At 39.2% G+C, this 17,123-nt stretch overlaps 1 protein-coding gene across 2 annotated transcripts in view; it reads left to right on the top strand.

Annotated features, from left to right (window-relative positions):
• Nucleotides 1–17,123, top strand: part of msraa (methionine sulfoxide reductase Aa) — a 62,446-nt gene that overhangs the window by 1,189 nt on the left and 44,134 nt on the right. The window lies entirely within an intron of this gene.

Below are 17,123 nucleotides of genomic sequence, written 5' to 3'. Positions count from 1 at the left end.
ACTGCTTAAACTGATAACAGCTCCTCATATTTATGTACAGTACATATAAAATATGATGCTTTATTAGTGACTAACCAAACATCGCATTCAGTTTGCAGCAAAACTGTATTCTGATAGTTGCAGCAGTAGATTTTTCCAGCAGTTAAACATTATGCAATATATTTGGTTTAAGTTTGAATTCATTGTGTTATAAAACTCACCCATCCATCAATTTTTCCAACCATTTTCCCAAATTCAGTGTTGTGGGTGCATTTGCCTGTTTCAGCTGTCATTTTGCAAGAGCTGGGGTACAACTTAACTTGGATAACTTGTTAGCATCAGTATAATCAATTTAATTCTCAAAATATTTTCTGATATTTGCATGTTTAAAAATGATTAAGTTAGAAATGTTGGGAATCCCTTTGATAGTTACATATTGTTGGTGAAAATGAGATTTGAGTGATTTTGAATGTGCCGATGTTGTGGGTGCCTGATCCTATCAGGCACCAGAGTATTTCAGAAATTGGTCAGAGTATTTCAGAAATTGCTGATCTGCTGGGATTTTCCTACATAACCGCCTGCAGAGTTTACAGACAACGGTCCGAAAATGGCCAAACTGGGTCAAGCTGATAGTAAGCCAAGAGTAAATCAAATAACTACTAGTTACATCAAAGATATGCAGAAGAATATTCCTGTCAGGAGTGTCCAACTCCAGGCCTCAAAGGCCAGTGTCCTGCAGGTTTTAGATCACCTGTGTTGGATCAAGGACACATCTAAAACCTGCAGGACACTGGTCCTTGGGGCCTGGAGTTGGACACCCCTGATCTATGTAAACACAAGATGTTGAACCTTGAAACACAAGCGCTACAGCAACAGGATGCTAAGGCTGCAGTTAGTACAAGCTCACCAAAGTTGGACAATAGAAGATTGTAAAAACATTGGCTTGTCTGATGAGTCTCCATCTCTGTTGCAAAATTCAGATGGTAGGGTCAGAAATTGTCATAAACTATGTGAAAGCCTTGGTTCAGGCTGTTGACGGTGGTACTGTATGATAGCGTTGTGCACACTTTTGGCCCCTTAGTACCAATTAGCTGAGTATTGTTGCTGACTGTGTCCACACCTTTATGACCACAATGTACCTTCTTCCGATGCTTGTTTCCAGAAGGATAACATGCTATGCCAATTCAATAGAACACCTTTGCGATGTGGTAGAAAAGGTTGTTCATATCATGGATGTCCTGTTGACAAATCTGCAGCAACAGTGTGATGCTGTGATGTCAATATGGACCAGAATCTCTGAGGAATTTTTCCAGCACCTTGCTGAATCTTTGACATGGCGAATTAAGGCAGTTCTGAAGGAAAAGGGGGTCTAACCTGCTACTAGCAAGGTTTATCTAAGAAAACTATTTAAATAATGTATGTAGTGTATGTAAAATTCAGGTATAATTTTATAGAATTACAGCAAAATTAGATAACATGTTCATGTATATAAAAAGGGTGCATTTAATGTCACAATTTCCTCCGAATAATGTTGTAGAATTTTAAAACGTTTTAATATTTCATACAATAAACCATAAGACAATAATGTTGCTCAACTATACTTTGAGGATATTAAGGGGAGAGATATTCTGATTAAGCATCAGATAATATTAGCTTAATTTTTATACATATCAGCACTTGCTTTTAATATTCCATACATCTGTTTATTTAGTTCCCTCTTCACAAATATATTTGCCACTCCTGCTTGTAAATGGCTCAAAGAAAACTGTGCTTATACGTGTGTGTGTGTGTGTTTGTGAGATAGAGAGCTTTCTGTGAGCATAAACAGACCGACAGCAGCACTAAGCTGGCAGTCAGGGCACTTGGCACCAACCTGCCCCCTCTTCACTACAAGTGAGGGCATAGAGTCTTGGCACATGATGAATAGATCTGCACTGGCACTAAACAAAAGACCTGAGATACACATATACTCACACACACAGTTAGAGACACACGCGGTCACTTCCTTTTAGTGGTAAGTGTAAAGGTTGTTGGGCGACAACAGTTTTTCGGAATATTGAGTGAGTTTTGGTTTAAGGGTTGAAGAGAAAGAAAAAGATGCGGAATTAAATATTTGACTGATTATAAATGAGTTGAATGTAAATTTTTGTTTTGTTTTTTGGAGTGTGTTTAATGTTTTGGTTAGGCTGGAGGGGGTTGGACTGGGGAAGGAGGATGTGGGAGTGGAGGGGTTAGCGGGGCGGGGGTCCACAGCGAAAGGACGATCGGGATGGAGGGTAGGATGGGAAGGTTCAGACGGAGTGGCAGACATGCTGGAGCATCGCCAAGGCTCCTCGGGAACACTGCCACAATCGAGAGAGAGCCGAAGAAAGAGCGAGGGAGCAGAGAGGAAAGGAAAAAGCCATGCCTGCAGTCGAGAGACTTGGCAGGACTTCCCCTCCTTTGTCTGTCTGGCTCAGAGATGCAGCGCCAGAGGAAATCAAGAAACGTCCAGGCATGGTGGTGGTGAAGGTGGAGGTGGTGGTGGATGGGGACAAGCTTTGCATCGGCTTCAAAAAGACGGGAGAGAAAAAGTATTTTCAACGGACTGGAGCGTCTTTGAGGTCAATGGAAATCAGAAACAAACAAGCCCTTTTCTCTATTTAAACGAAATTCCACATTGGACCAATTGGACGCGATTAGGTTTTGGAGACAAAATGTAGCGTGACTACAATGTGCAAAAGGTCGACCTGTGATTTTAATGCAAAAAAAGTAGTTTACAAAGCATTTGTATTTCTTGGAGCGCTAAACAGCATCTGTGAACTGGACAAGGCCGGATAGTGGACTTCAGAGACTCTCGTAGTAGCCAGAGGAAGGCCATCTGTGCGCAGCGCAAGAGGTTTGTGTATCAATGCTTTTTGGGCTTTGAAACTTCATAGACCAATAGTAATTGTTTGGGGGAAGAGGTTTCATGGTTAAGGGAGTAGAAACACAAAGAGCAGCCAGGTATGTGTTTGATGATCAAGCTTGAGGAAACAAAGCAGGCCAAACAGGGCCAGAAGCCTAAGAAAAAGACCAAAATACCCACCAAGATCTTTTGGTTGGCTTTTGCATGGTTAACAGTGAATCCAATCAGACTTTACACAGAACTATGTATTTACAATGTTAAGTAGGACTATAACTTTATTTTTAATCATGTTAACACGTCTGACCAGGTGTGCCTAGTAGTGGATCAGAAATAATGGGTTCAAATAAGTACTTGAATACTTATGGAACTTCAAAAGTGCAATAGTGATAAAAGTCGCGGAAACCTTTTTTTTCAAGAATACTTTAAAAAGTCAAAAGTCAAAGATATTTGCTTTATTATGATAGGACTAAGAAAAGTATCAAAATTGTGACATCTGTCGAGTTGGAGCCTGGGACTGTTTGGAATGTTAGCTTAAACATTGACTGAAATAATTTATAATGATTTTTAAGTTTTCAGAAATTTCCTTTGTTGTTTTTAACTAGTGGTTTGTTTCACCTAAACTCTCAGACTTTCTAAAGTTCAGCATAAAGGGCCAGAAAAAGTGATGGTTGCAGGTATTTTCTTTAGAAAGATGGGTCTCAATTAATACTGTTACCAATTGCAGCTCTTTAAATCTGCCAAGTTTTAGATGTATATAATAATGTAAAATCTGCACATTAATCTGCATTCATCTACATACAGACTGATTGGTGTGGCCCTACAGGTGTATTTCACATTTTTTCTTTCTCCCTTAGAAAGAATGCCACCATCTGTGTTTGATTTACAAATGACAAATTTGGCAAGCCCCTCGCTCTTATTTTGAAAGTTGAACTGTTCCTAACTTGCTTACCCAGCGCTTCCTGCCACGCCATGTTTCATTTCCCATCAGTTGTTTTGCTGGCTTGCTAATTCTTGGGGCAGTCCACACAGACAATCTCATCCTGCAGTGTTGGAAGTTCTCCAGTTTCACCATTTTGGACTTCAGCTAGCATTCGTCATCCAGCTGACCAGAACAGGTTCATTTATGTGCTGCTACACCGAGCTCACAGCTGCAGTCAATGACCGTGGAAGTAGAGTTCATCCACGGAAAACTTGCCTAAGAGGCAGCTTATTATGCTGATCAGTTATTAATTTGTCGCAATGCACTTGGCAAATAAAATACTTGCAGATAAATAAAACGGTTTAATAATTCATAATTTAAGAAATCCCAATGAAAGTGCTCATTTATCAGGAAGCTCAGTTAGCAGCCAAACCTGTGCATGATCAACACAGACAGAAAAACTGGGAAATTCCATTCCCCATAAACTAACTGAATGATCTGGACCCATAGAAAATAAAGCCAACATGCCAGCACCTTAAATTAGAATTTTGACATTCTAAAGCAGAACATTGCAGCAATGTGTCAAGCAGAGATGACAGAAATTCAAGGGTATCCTGCGACCTTGAGTGACTATGGGTGGCATAACCACTTTCAACACTATGAAGGCAGGAGTCTTAGATAAACTTTTCTAAACTTCCAGGCAACGGATTTAAATGACTTCCAATGAGAGTGAAGGGTACCTGTGATTGACATGGCCCAGTGCCTGGAAAATCCACCAGCCATCAGTTTCAAAGTGATGTGCAACGAGCAAATTGCATCCAGCGTGGACACAACTTTAGATTTAGAAAGGAGGATTATCCCAGATAAACTCATTGGGTTATAACTGAGAAATTATTAGGTTGATGAGTGAATGAGAGTTGTTGGGGATACTGTCCATAGAAGCCAGAGCTGTTGGCTCCGACTGAAACAAACAACTTGTCTACATATAATAGCAACATTTAACTGTAATTGTCATAGTAGCGTGCACATTTGTGAATATTTCCAAACTTTGACCACACGTATGATTTGAAATTCTTACACGCTGAACACAACACTTATGATAAACACCAAACAATTCTTAAACATACATACGATCCATGTACTTAAAAAAATATCTGGCAGTCCCCCCTTTCTACTATAAAGGTACATATACCTTCATATAAAACAAGGAAAACATTGGAGTTTTGCCTGAAGCCAAGTTTTTGGAGCCTAGATCAATAAGATTCCTCAAAAAATTAATAAATCAAAAGCAAGTTTTTATGAAGGGGGAAAATTATTCATAGAGACCAAAACATTTTTGTACCAGTCTGTAAACATGCTTTTTAATGCTGTGAAGTTATGAAGCATTTTAATGTGGGAGTTTTAGACAGGCCCATGAGGCCGTTTGAGGAACTGCACTGTTTGGCACTGCATTGGCTTTGTTTTTTCTTTACAGCTAGTGTCTAGAGGTTAATCAATCTAGTTGATATTTGCATTTATTTTAATTAACTTATCCTCAACTTTTTCAGTTTATCCGCTCTTTATCTGCTCTACCTTCACTAGTAACCTTAGCCCTGCAATATGTTGTCCAAAAAGCGAATCCCTACTGGGAGGTTCATGTTTGGGGTCAGAAGTCTAGAGCTAAATATTTTTTAATGGTGTTATCTGGACATTACTACTCCTACCTGACTCATCTCAGATGTCTTAGCTCCGCTCTCGCCACCTACACACGGATGGAAAATAGTAACAAAAAGACTAATGAAGAATTTAATGTCAGCCTAATGCAGATGTGTTCAGACACACAGCAGCTGGTGTGTTGATGTCTTTTAATTACCAGGTGTACTTGTAGGTGTAAATAATTATTACTGCAGCTTGCTATAATAATAATTCTGACAGCAAATGTTTCCAGGGAGTGTGATGTAAATGTCTGATGTGATATTGTGCTAATGAGGCTTTGAATAGCAGATATCACATTTGTAAATGTATTTCTTCCCATCACTCTCTGTAACCCAAATGCAGCCCCACATTTGACACAAGTTAGCGTTTGCTGGCATTATGAGTACCTGTAATGTCTTTTGTCTTTTTTTATCTTTGAAACAAAAGATAGTGGAAATGTTGTAAAAATTGATTAGTTTTGACAATAAAAACTGTCAGTTTTTATTGCTCATTTGCTTGTTTATTGTTGTAGGATTTAAAAAAAAAGACTTATACTGCCCTTTTATCCAGCCTATAATTTCATTATCTGTCATAAACAGGCCATTCTGCCTCTCGTCTCTTTAAGACCCACCTCCATAAAAGCCCATTTTCTTCTGATTTGCCAAGTTATGGAAGCCTGCTGAGGAGTTTGTGAATATTACTCCTGTGCTCTGTGGGAATGGTATATTTGTAGAATAGACACCCATCTTTGACTTTTATCTAGAGTTATTATGTTGTTTTATTTGTGGTTTTCCCATCCCAGCATTTTTTTAAATGTTCCTTATTATTTAATTATTCTTTTAGTTTTTTAGCTGCACAACACTTTGGCTAACACCTGCTGTTGGTTTATGCTGATATAAAAACAAAACGATTCAATTTGATTCAATTTGACTCAATTTGACTCAACTTGATGTTGTAACAGATGACCATATGTAGAAATCATGAGCTGATGTCAGCTTGTTGTGAGACTACAACTCTGTTTAGTTTTGCACACTGTTAGTTATCTGGGATTTTTTTCATGTCATATGTCTTTGGCCTTACACTGATATAAGATGCAGAGATAGATGTAGCTAAGAAGAAGAAGATGCCTCTTACAGTAACCATCTCCATTAAAATTTTGTTTGTGGATCACCACGGCAGCTTATGTTTACGAATAAATCTTCGTCTTCTTCTTTCAGCTGTTTATTCTGGGGTTGCCACAGCAGCACATCTGCGTCTGTCTCACCCTGTCCCTAGCATCCTTCTCCGTCACACCAACACACTGCACGTCTTCTTTCACTACATCTGTGAACCTCCCTCGAGGTCTTCCTCTTTTTCTCCTGCCTGGCAACTTCATATTCAGCATCCTTGTCCAACGTATCCACTATCCCTCATCTGCACATGTCCAAACCATCTCAGCCTTGCCTCTCTAACTTTGTCTCTAAACTGCTCAACCTGAGCTGTCCCTCATTCCCATCCTAGCCACCCCCAAAACATCCCCTTTTGTGCAGTAGACCCACCAATCTGTTATCAGTAAATGAAGATATACTAAAGCTTTAACCCAGCCTGTACTTACAGTAGTGTAGGAATAGTTTTAGTATTAAATAAAATAACTTTTTATAAGATAAAATATGTATGCACTACATCATCAGGATCCATCCATCTTATTTTGTTTATCCAATTCAGGCTTGTGTCAGGCTATATCTGTATATCATAAATGTATTGATTTAAATCAAGCTTTTTTACATCTTGTAGTAAAAAGTATAATTTACAGCCTAATGTTGCGTACTACATGTTAAAGTATTAATGCTCTAACCAGCAGTCAAAATTCTCCAAAGCATGTACTTAAAGCATGTATGAATGCAAAGAGCCATTACTATGACATAAAGATGTCTGGAAAAGACTAAGCACTCCACCAGTGCAAAGTGCGTCAAGTTTCCCTGCACCATACACTGTCTCTAGACTAATGGCTCTGAGCGATCGATCGAGTCGAACCGTCAGGAAGGTGCACACGCGCATATATGAGCCCTGTGGAGGCTTATTAACCCACACCCCTGCTCTAACTACACTCAAAGCTGTCAATCCACTGATTCAGAGGCTAGAAGAAGAAGAAGATTAGTGCAAAACAGAAAACAGACCTTCAGGTGTAGAAATTGTTTTGCTGGGGCTGATTGAGTTGTGTGTTTGGCTTATACCACATACATTTAATTTTGTGCAATTAACAGCATTAAACTCTTTTTTTTTTACAATTACGTTACCACTTTTGATCCATATATGTAAAGATGGACATGCTTGTTTTGTCCTACAGTGACAGATGTGAAATTTTAACTGTTTTTGAACCTCGAATAGAGAACTTCCGATGACCATTTCTAGTTTATGGTGTTGCAATTAAAGAAAAAAATTAATGCAAATTAACTTAATTGAACTGAATAACTGTCACATTATAAACCATAAACATTTATGGCGACCACTTTAACAGAAACCCTGCAGTTATTCAAATAATAAGGCTGTTATGGCATTAATCAAACATTTCTAACCAAACGTTATTTTAACGCAGTCACTCAGACTTTGGAAAAAGTGGTGGATTTATAAGACATCATTTTCATTTAGTGGATGCCGTGTAATTTTAATTACAAATCAACTAAAAAAACGAACCACATAAATAAATCTGAACTGAGCCAAACCTGCCACAGTCCAGTGGAGAGTCAGTGCCGACCTTTTTGGAGCAGTAAAAGAAAAGAAAAAAAAAGATGTGCTGAAACGTGAAATGAAGGAATTATTGCAAATCAAAATGCAGCATAATAATTATTTTTTCCCTCCATTATCTTGTTTTAATAAAGAAGGCAAATTAGTAATTGAAATGAGAATTAAATTAATTGCCGAGCCCTGTTAAATGTTGGTTAAAACCTGAATATTTATTAATGGTAATAAAATAACTAAAGTAATAAATGAAACATTGGTTAATAAAGGAAAGCAGCATTTTAAGCACCTGAAATAAAAGAAAAATACAACAAAGAAAGTGTCAGAATTTGGATTGGTGTACTTTTGATATCGATACATCAGATCAGATTGTGATATTTTTAATTTGCACATCAGGTTTGAAAATTTAGAAACATCAGTTAGACTTGCTCCATATGAAGCTTGATTTGTAATTTTTCAAGCGACACATTTGTTTTATTGCTGGTTCTCTTGGGTTTGGGGGAATTGAGAACTCGTCCAGACAAAATGAACAAAAAGCTGATAGCAGTCTTAAACTTCAGAAGGGAAACTTGTAACCAAAATCCCAAAAATGGGACACCAGTAGCAGAAGTAACCAGGAGAAAAGAGAACATAATCAGATGGCTTTACACAGGATGCAGGGAAAACACTATGCGGTCTATATTATATACATGGGGGCTTACTAAACCATAGAACACAGCTGGCATCAGTACGAGGTAAAGGCAAACAAACACAAATAAAATTAAGAATTGTGGAGCAGGTAATCCCGAATGAAGGAAATAACAGGAAGTGAAACTAGAGCGAGGCCCAGAAAAACAAGACAGGAAGTCACGTAGAGAAAAAACTAAACTGATGCATGAAGATCAACACTAATAAAGACGACAGACATGGGAGAGCACAAGCAGACACACAGAGAAGACAGAGAGAGGCAAGACACATAGGAACCTAGAAAATGAGAACATTAGAAAGAGAAGAATAAGTAACAAATCAAAACAGGAACCCAAAACTCAATAAACACAACACTGTAACCTGGGACCGTGACAAATTCAATGCCTACATAATCTTCTGGGGAAACTCTACCCTCTAAAATGTAATATTTTCCCCATTATACACAGGGGACTCCAACAACCTTGTGTTAAAAATAAGTGAGTGTACAGGTTCCTTGTCATGTCCAGTATGTCTGCGAGCCGCAGAACAATAACGGTAACGCTGATGCTTGTAATGATGGGCGGTAATAAAAAAAGATGACGGCAATCAGAGCAGCTGATTGAGGGGCTCGGATAGATTGGGAGAGAGAAATCCTTTAGCAGGGAGAAATAAATGGAAAGAGAGATATGGGCGAAGGAGGGAGAGGTAAAGAGAGGATGCAAGGAAGGGGGAGCAGGAGGAAGATGAAGAAACCAGGCAATCAGAGGAGGCGAGGGTGAGGGGAGGTTACTTTGTAGATTTAATTGCAGTGTAGTAGAAGCAATCTTTTCTCTCTCTCGCTCTCTCTCTCTCTCTGTGTGTGTGTGTGTGTGTGTGTGTGTAGACTCACCAATCTCCCCAAGCTAGACATTAGCTGCAGTGCTTCATTTATCACTGTCAAGTCGGGAGCTCCAGGGGGGAGGAGGCGGGGTTCTTCATGGAGATGGGCGATACCGTTTTTTTTTCAATTTGATACGATATCAATATTTCTAGCTACAATTTTACTGATATAGATACTAATCATTGCTTAAACAGCAGCATTTTTAAAGAGAAAAGTAATTTTGGAGGAAATACAAAAAAGAAGGCCACATGACAAATACTAATAACTGCAGTAATTGGAAGTTTCTACCATGACATTTTGCATAGACACTGTTCAGACAGGTTAAAATGGAAGAAGACATACTTTAGTGATCTTTAGACTTTTTCTGTAGAACCACGAACATATGTGGGAATTTTTGTACATATAGTAATGTCTAAAGTGTTGAATTACCCCTAATTTCTTTATATTTTGCGCAGAAAATCAGACATTTATGCAGATATTCATTGAAACATCTGTCCACTTGTGTAATTTAGCACACATCAGCCTTTTCATCCTTTTCTTAAGAATGGCTTCTTAACAGCCACCCTTCCGTGGAGGCCATTTCTGATGAGGCTTCACGAACAGTAGATGGATCCAGTGAAGGCCATGTCTCGTCACATTATTTTAAGATACCATTCATCTGCCGTAGGTAGATTTTTGTAGGCCTGCCACCTCTCCTTTTGTGCTCCACTTGTCCAGTGTACATAGATTTTTTTAGACACTGAGAATATGCACTTTGCACTTTGGGAATCACTTTCTTGATACATATAAACTGTTGGACTGGCACATGGGACTAGTACCGTATTTTCCGCTCTTTACCAAGTGTAACAATTAAGTTTAACATTCATGGATGCCTGGACTGGAATTAAATTTAATGGAGTTAGAAGTTAGCAGAAAGTTAGCTCGCTAGTTTCGCTAGTTACCTAAGCATGATATAGCATGTTCTGACTGAGTGATTTGTGATAAAATTAAAACATACAGCTCTGCCACCACTTCCAACATAAATGAAGACAGAAAACCAAACATCAGTGACTTTTGTACTTTTGCAGGGTTACTGAAGTTGGGCTAGCTCAGTGGTCAGCAACCTTTAAGACCCAAAGAGCCATTTGGACCCGGTTTCCACGCAAAAGAAAACACTGGGAGCCGCAAATACTTTTTGACATCTAAAATGAAGATAACACTGTATATGTTGTTTTTTTACCTTTATGCTTTTTGTGAACAACTAAGGTGTGTTGCTTATGAAATCCATGAAGTGCTACAGAGAAAATTAAATTTTATATATGTAATTAACATATTTTGAACTGTTAAAGAAATATAACAAAAGGAAAGACACCCAGCTGAACTAAAATGATTCATGTAGCAAACAAAAACTGTTGTGAGCCACCCTTATATCACCTTTGGGCTTTTGGATCCTTGACCTGGTTTTTAAAATATAATTGGAAAAAAAGCACTATGCTGCTAAAAAAGAAAGATATATATTTGCAAAATTCTGCCTACATATGTATTTTACCTGACCAGACCGGGCGTGGTCTGCAGCACCACTGCAGGGGAGGCGGACGCACCTGAGCGGCACACGCAATCACGCCTCACCGCCTTAGCGTCTGTGCTATCTATGCTGTTCTGTTGGTATGTGTCGGGCTGTGAGCTGAAAAGCTACAGCCGGCTGTATGTGTACAGCAACCGTGTGTGAAATGCACGGCGTTTCGGCGGGTACACCGGCTTCCGCGAGTGTGACGCTTATTTTGAGTGATGAAAAAAATAATAGAATATCATTTTATTTTTATATTTCAATATCACAATAATCTTCCAATTTAGAACTACAAGTTAAAAAAAAACTAACATAAATAAAATACACTTCAGCTAAATACTTCTAATTTATTTTCCCAAACCACGCAGAGCCGCACTGTAAGGACTAAAGAGCCGCATGTGGCTCCGGAGCCGCAGGTTGCCGACCCCTGGGCTAGCTGGTATATAATAATGTGCTACATATACATAAACACAGTAAAGCTGGAGGATGAATGCTAACTTTTTTCCACTCAATAAAAGTTAACGTGAGGATTCCCAGTGGTTAGGAACAATTGCAGTCGCGTGAGACCCAGCAGATGCTGATTGGCTCCAATCCCTGCATCATACCTGTTAGTCAGAGTAGCCACGCCCCTAACTCTACTATTCACATGGACGCGTTGTAAAAGAAGATTCAGTTGCTATGAAGAGTAAAACTAGCCTTATAAACCAAAACTATTTTGTATCAGGCTGTTAACATGTTTGTTTTTCCTGTTAATTTGGACATTTTAACATGTGATTTGGGATTGATTCTCTGTTGGAGCCAGCCTCAAGTGGCCATTAGAGTTTTTGGCACTTTACTGTTTACTTACTGCTTTCCACTTGTTTAACCATTAATGGCAACTACTAAAATTGAGAACTGTGCTGTGTTACCCACACTGTGTTTTTGGCATAGCTCTTTTAACCAGTCCAACTCATGCTCCACCTTTCCATCCCAGGATCCCTCAGTAAGATCCTGAGAGAATTCAACTTCTCAGCTTTAGGCAGCATCGAGTCAAGAATCCTCTTGAACTACTTTACCTCCACGTCTGTATCTCATAGATCAGAAGTTTTTTTCCTTTGTTGTTTGCTACTAGTCTTAAGTCTGGGAAGTTTGACTGGATGTTTCTCACAGATTTGAGTGGTTGATTGGAAAAAGTTTGCATAGGTGTTGGTCTGGCAAGTTTGTTGGGTGTTATTTTGCGTCTTAATTTTTCCCGTGCTTTCAATTAACACAAAGAAAGTTTTAATCCTTTCAGTTTACATGGAGTTTGCTCTTCCTGCAAGCATAATGGTTTTTATTGTGCTGCTGATGAACAGTGAAAGAAAACCAAGTAAAGGAAAAAGGGAGATGAAATAGCTACAAAATATAAGACAATGACGCAAGAGCCTGACTCAGCACTTTGTCAGCTCTGTGTGCAGGGTGACGTAAGAGATTTTCTCCTCTCGTTTATCTGGGATCGGCGGAAATTTATTGAAAGTCACATCATTTTCTACAGCATAGGCTGATGGAAATCATGCAGATTCATAGAATTGAGGTGACTATCTTTTAATGACGCAGTATAGCCTCATTACACAACAATAAATTCAGTGCTGATCGGTTTATTTAACTCTTTTCTTTCTTATTTTATCAGTTTCTCTTTTGTTATCTGTGCCTGCAGTACAGAAAATTAAAAAGCGATGAAGGGCGTGATGAAAGGCCATGGAGATAAACTGGAATGTACTGAGTGCTGATTGGCTGATTCTGCCTGCCTTCACTCACACACACACACACACACATAGGCCTGAGCTGAAATAGAGCAGCACTAATGGAGAGTGTGAACGTGTGTGCCACAGATGTCACCATGGATAAACGCCTGTCCTGAGATCAGGCTTATTATTGTGACAGGATTTAGGGAGCGGGAGAAGAGACCGGGAGGCAGGCTGGTTAGTCACACACACACACACACAAAACCTAAAATGAAGTGGGTCTCTGATGTGAAGGGCCCTGAAGTGCTTTCTAACCTCTTTCGCTGCTCTTTACCACTAAATAAAAGAAAATTAGTGCAAACAGTCAGAAACTGTCTTTAATAAACACAGAAACAAGATGCGGAGCAGAAACAATCTGCAGTCTGTTTTGTCTTCTTTAAATCAGCGCGCAAAGTCAGGCAAGCATGAAAATGAAAATAGTTTGTTTGGTTTTAGTCCCATAATATGTCTGCTACTGCTTGTTGCTTGACTTTTTAAATGCAATACATGAACACATATTGGGCACCACAGCATTGATGAGCTCTTCCTTGGTGCACGCAGCTGTGATTATACACTCCAGTATACTGATTCCAGTAACAGTATGAAAATTGCCATTGTGAGGTCAACCACTAGTTTTTAAAGTCTCGTTTTGAAGCCATCACTGTCCTGGTGTTATGAAACTGAATGTGACAAGCGGTCAGACTGGTCAGTCAGAAGTGGTTAGCCAATGAACATATCTGGGATAATCCTCCTTTCTGATACTTACATTGAGAAAAAATTAAAATGAATTCAGTGTTTCAGTATGAAATTACTGACTGTGACCATAAACCCAGCAGGAAAGTCTTTGCTGAGGTCAGTCTGTAGACTTCCATAGGACCATACGTTTTCTTGCCCTCTGATAGCCATTACAAATAATGCACGCTTAAGGCAGTTCCTTATTATGTTTTCTTTTTCAGTCCCGACAGATACGCCCGGGGTGCGATTGGCTGGGGGAAACAGGGGGGAATGTCCCTTGCCTTAGTTTTTAGCACTTCATCTCTAAACAGTCTACAGCACAAACAACAATTAAATCAGAAAGCATGTTTCACTTTGAGTGTACCCGCAATCCTGTAAGTTTAGAAATCTCATTGTTTGGGGGACAATCCAGATGTCATTCCTTTTCATTTGTTTTTCATTACCAAGCACTGTTGTTTCAGAGTGAAAACTACTGCTCGCTAAATAAAAGATACATTTTTACAGAAGACTCCCGAAAAACTCCCAAAAATATTTCTACTGAGAGCCAACCACTAGTCTGATCATCTACATCACCTAAAAGGTGAGATCCACAGCATTTTTTTTTTCAACTTGTTCATTTGCAGTTATGGACCGGCGCTGTGGGGCTATATTAAATGGTGATGTTAAATTGTCCACAGGTGTGAATGTGAGAGTGAATTGTTGTCTGTCTCTCAGTGTCCGACTGGCGATCTGTCCAGAATGTACCCCGCCTCACTCTATGGTAGCTGGGATAGGCTCCACCCCCCGTGGCCCTGATGGGAATAAGCGGAAGAGAATGGATGGATGGAGTGTGTTGTTTTCTGTGACACACTGCAGTTAGAAACGCTGATGGGTGTCTCTGAAGAAATGTTATGCACGGTTTGTTGGCTTTGTAAGTGACAGAGTAGCAGTTCCTGATAGAGAGGAACAGTCACACTCTTATTTGGAAAGATCCACCTGGCTCTAACAGCATCATTCATTGTAAGAACCTTCAGTCCATGATGCTGTAGAACAGCCAAGCTATGTTCACATATGTATTGGCTCTTCAACTCTGAGCACGCTGCAGAAAACACACCGCAGGGAAGCAGAAAAAATCAGCCATAAAAGCAGACTATTCTTAGGAATCGACTGTTATTTCTTACTTTTGCGCTGTTGCATTCTGAGATGATTTCATATTAAATCTGGAATTGAAATGGCATGGCTAGCACTAAGTAGAAGAGGAATTTAATTCTGGCATGTCAAATGATTTGTATTATTGTGTGGGACTGGGAATATTATACACTAATTTATCTTAAAAATAAATTGCAGTATTATAAATGCTGTGGTAAAGCTCTAAACTCACAAGATCATAAAGGTTACATTGAAAGAAATAATAAATATTTTTAAAGGCTGCAGAGCAGGTATTGTAGGGTAAACTATGGTTCCTGAATTATTTTAATGAAAAACAATAGACTAACTGATGTAGTTACTCTATTGGTACTTTATATTTCTAAAGATTCTACATATATAAGGTGGGTGTAGCCACTGTAACCTCATTTTGAAGCCTCTGTGTTTTGACTGCTATCATATTAGTTTTTTGAGCCAGATATTAACATATTTGGATGAGACAATGGAGTGGTAATTTATCAGCTAACAACAGCCATCTTTCTTAGCTGACTAATCTGAATAGATACACAGACACACATCTGCTAATTAGTGTTTGGTAACAGACATATGCAATGCTACAACTTCACCCATGAGAACTGAAGCACAAACTTCTTGGATGGTCGGTACCAGTGGATTTGAAACTAGGAGACAGGTCCCATTTGTGGCTTGGATCTACTGCAAGTGGGGCAAAGATGAAAAGAGGAAAAATATGAAGTCAATCTGAGTTGAATGGATATATTTTTGGCATGAAAAAACAGGAATTTGTTGACGAACTTGGTGTCAACTTGGCTTTATTTTTATTGGTAAGGATTGATGGAAATTGTAGGGTGTGGGGCTTTGTTTCAGGTTCTGAAGTGCAGCATGCAGAAGCAGGAAAGCAAACCAGTGCGCATAATTTCAAAAATACTTTAAAGTGTGAGCGGTTACTGTATCTGGGTGTAATTTGAAGTAAAACATGAACCTTGTGAGCATTAAAAATCAGCCCTGCCTGGGAAATGTGTGGGGAAAAAGCAGCTTAAATAGCAGTGTGCAATTGATTTGTCACTGCAGAATACATTTTTTAAAATGAGCAGAATTGCTGCACCGATTTTGTGAAAGCTCAAGTGAGTCCTTTTGCAGAGCTCAGACCAAACAACAAATATTGTGCAGTGAAATTATATAAGCTGTAGTGCAATTTTATAACAAATAACAGAATTTTTTTTCTTTCTCATCTGAGTTTAAATATATCCTGCAAACTTATTGGTACACATTATTATCTGCTCGTGTTCAAATCTTTCAAGAAACAAATGGGCCGGTGCATGTGTGGTTGTGTGTGTGTGTGTGTGTTTGCAACAGCTGTTACTAAGAAAGGTGTTTACATTTCAGAGCTTTGTTTTTTCTATATCTTTCTTTTTCTATAACACGCGCGCGCACACACACACACACACACACACACACACACACACACACACACACACACACACACACACACACACACACACACACACACAGTGAGCTTTTACTCTCATTAGTATTCTGTCTGGATTTATTGTCTTTCCCACTGACATTTACATTTAAATTGTTTATCTTTCAGTGTCTTGGTGTGTGTGTGTGTGTGTCTGTGCGTGTTAGATACACACACACGCACGTGTATCTGTGTGTGCTTGTGTGTAGCCAGTAATGAACATGCCTTTGCTGGTCCCTGAAGGCAGCCATTACTAACAGTCTCTCTCTCTCTCACACACACACAAACACACACACACACACACACACACACACACACACACACACACACACACACACACACACACACACACACACAGAGGATAATGTGGGAGGAGGAGGAAAGGGGTGGAAAGGGGATGCTGAGAATGTGTACCAGTATTAAGGTGCAGGATCTTAAATTTCCATTTGAAATCACAGGGATTTGCAGGTTGTTGAAGGTTGATGCTTTTTGGATTAAAGCTTCATTTGTGATGATTTTTATGACTTTCAACTCCCTTGGTTTTGTGCCAAAAATCATTCCGTTACCAGCGTTTATTCTAGAGTTTAAATCCAGTTTTCCGGTGTCTGGAAACTGGGGCATCTCAGATGAAAAATCTCTCAGCATCTGTCCAATTAAGACAGAAGAAGGCACCCAGTATCAGCACACTGGATTACACTGTGGATTAGCCAACAGACAACGTTTGGGTTCCTGCAGGGAAAAATGCTGTATATTCAGGGTTTTTCCTTCA

The sequence above is a fragment of the Neolamprologus multifasciatus genome, chromosome 15 (genome assembly GCF_963576455.1).
Source record: "Neolamprologus multifasciatus chromosome 15, fNeoMul1.2, whole genome shotgun sequence".
NCBI classification, from domain to species: domain Eukaryota; kingdom Metazoa; phylum Chordata; class Actinopteri; order Cichliformes; family Cichlidae; genus Neolamprologus; species Neolamprologus multifasciatus.
The sequence above is the reverse complement of the archived record's forward strand: the minus strand, read 5'-3'. Positions and strand labels throughout refer to the sequence as shown.